A 2,500-nucleotide genomic window follows, 5' to 3' on the forward strand; every position below is an offset into this window, starting at 1 on the left:
TAACATAGACTGATATGAATCTTTTGAGCTATCAAATATCAATATATGTTGATATTAAAAGCTGTAGGTGTGCACAAATATACCTGGCAACAAGGCGGCCAGCAGATGGCAGCAGCTTCTAATGGTGCTCACACTACTACGTTATGACGATCGACCCAATCTGCACATTCCTTACCGCACTCGTGTACCGTCGCAAACTCGCCCGGAAGCTTCGTCACAACACACGGTTTAACTAAATGCTCGGCGGTTTCGGGCTCGTGCCCACATCGGGTACATGTTTGACAGGTGGAAAGTCCCCACTGATGAAGCGATTTTACCATTAGGCAGGTTCACAACCACTCAGTGACTCCTCTTACTGGTGGAAAAGCATGGCAACCTCTCACCCAGTTTCGAGGAATGTATGTCCCCGCCCCCTCGAGGGATTGAATTCATCCAAACCGACTTCCATCTCGTATATGCATAGATGTCCGTAGTCAGGAAATTTGTGTACAAGGGTTGTCGGGACTTATTTCTGCTCGAAGCGGGGGCACCGTCCATCATGCGCTTGAGAGGGCTATCCCAATTCCCTCTCAGATCGCGATTCCCAACGTTGAATGACTGATCATAATGCCCAAGCAGATTTTATACATTAATTTTTCAAATGATCGACCACTATGCTCTAGCAGATACTTAAAAATAGTCATCGGTTTTACCCTTAATGTAAAAAAAAAAAAAAAAGTTTAGAACTGAGCAAGTGTGTATAAGAGGTGCCTGACAAAGCAAGAAAGAAAAATACAAGAAAAAAACATCCCAAATAATCAGTCGAGGCAATCGATGTAAAATATAATACATTTTGACAGAAACTACCATGGGTGCGTGAGGTTATTGGAGGTGTAGAAATGAAAGTATACTGGAACTCCCGCATTTGAAATTGTAAACTCATTCTCAATCTGCGCTCATTACGTCGCACAGCACTCATTGGGAATTTGTTCAAAATTATAAACATTCTCCTTACCAATTACAGGAAAATCGTTACATTTGTCATGATTCAACTATCATTTTTCCCATTCAGATTTATTTTGTTCATCACAAAATTTAAAGACGGTTTTTTTGTTGTAAAGTTAGGCCGTTATGTATTTGATTTGATATACACGACGTTTACATACATATATGCGATAAAAACGACGTTTACAAACATAAATGTGATATACACGACGTTTGCAAACATAAATGTGATATGCACAACGTTCATAAACATATATGTGATATACACGTTTATAAACATGTATGTGATATACACGACGTTTACATACATATATATGTGACATAAACGATGTTTACAAACACATCTGTGATATACACGACGTTTACAAACATAAATGTGATATGCTCGACGTTTATAAACATATATGTGATATACACGTTTATAAACATGTATGTGATATACACGACGTTTACATACATATATGTGATATACACAAAGTTTACAAATATACATGTGCTATACACGACGTTTACATACATATATGTGACATACACGACGTGTACAAACATATATGTGATATGCATAACGTGTACAAACGTATATGTGATATACACGACGTATACAAAAATATATATGATATGCATGACGTGTACAAACATATATGTGTTATACACAAAGTTTACAAACATATATGTGATGTGCATGACGTGTACAAACATATATTTGATATACACGACCTGTACAAACATATATGTGATATACATGGCGTGTACAAACATATATGTGATATACACGACGTGTACATACTTATATGTAGGACGACATCCGAATTCAATGATGGACCTGCTTTAACATTGTTGCAATGGACAATATTATTAAGCATTTTTTAAAAGATTTCCATAACAGCAATGACCCTGTAATAAATTGGGTTATCAGACCTTTAAATAGGTGCACGTCTGATGACCACAATTATTTATAGAAAGAATGAAGTTGACGTCACTCAGTTCTTTCTTATTTTTTTTCCATCCGGGTTTATGAGTAATTCTCACGAAACTGTATTATCCAGACTATAAAAGTTCAAGGTTACTCATAGTTTTATGTTTTGGTCCATTATACTTCCAGATAGCAATGTTGTGAGTTTCTTATCCAAGCGCACACTATCTATAGACGCAACAAACATGAGATGTGGGTTAGATTTTTATTCAATATAGTGAAATATAAATACAATTTCATGTTTGCAAAAAAAGAAAAATTAAATACGTATTTGTATCATTTTAAAAAATAAATTGACGATCCGAGCTCCGGATTCATCCCGACATAACACCCTTTTTAGACGATGGGTCACAAATGGGAATATCTGAAACTGTGGTTAAAGATTGTGTTGTTAGAATTTACTGACGAAGGGTTTTGGGTCTGAAATGTTATCTTATCTTTTGGTTTGGTTGCTGTATATTTATTGAGATGTGGCATTCATTATGGTAACCCTGCAGAATGCAAGATGAGCTGAAAGAAGAAGAAGAAGAAGAAGAAGAAGAA

General features: G+C 36.1%; 2 protein-coding genes across 3 annotated transcripts in view; one reads left to right on the forward strand and one right to left on the reverse strand.

The window, feature by feature from the left end:
* LOC144980098 (putative deoxyhypusine synthase) overlaps nt 1-2,500 on the forward strand; it is a 196,978-nt gene that overhangs the window by 53,000 nt on the left and 141,478 nt on the right. The window lies entirely within an intron of this gene.
* LOC144980191 (uncharacterized) overlaps nt 1-2,500 on the reverse strand; it is a 122,380-nt gene that overhangs the window by 27,213 nt on the left and 92,667 nt on the right. The window lies entirely within an intron of this gene.

Source organism: Berghia stephanieae, chromosome 9 (assembly GCF_034508935.2).
Source record: "Berghia stephanieae isolate SIO BIC M18660-M18661 chromosome 9, UCSD_Bste_1.3, whole genome shotgun sequence".
NCBI classification, from domain to species: Eukaryota; Metazoa; Mollusca; class Gastropoda; order Nudibranchia; family Aeolidiidae; genus Berghia; species Berghia stephanieae.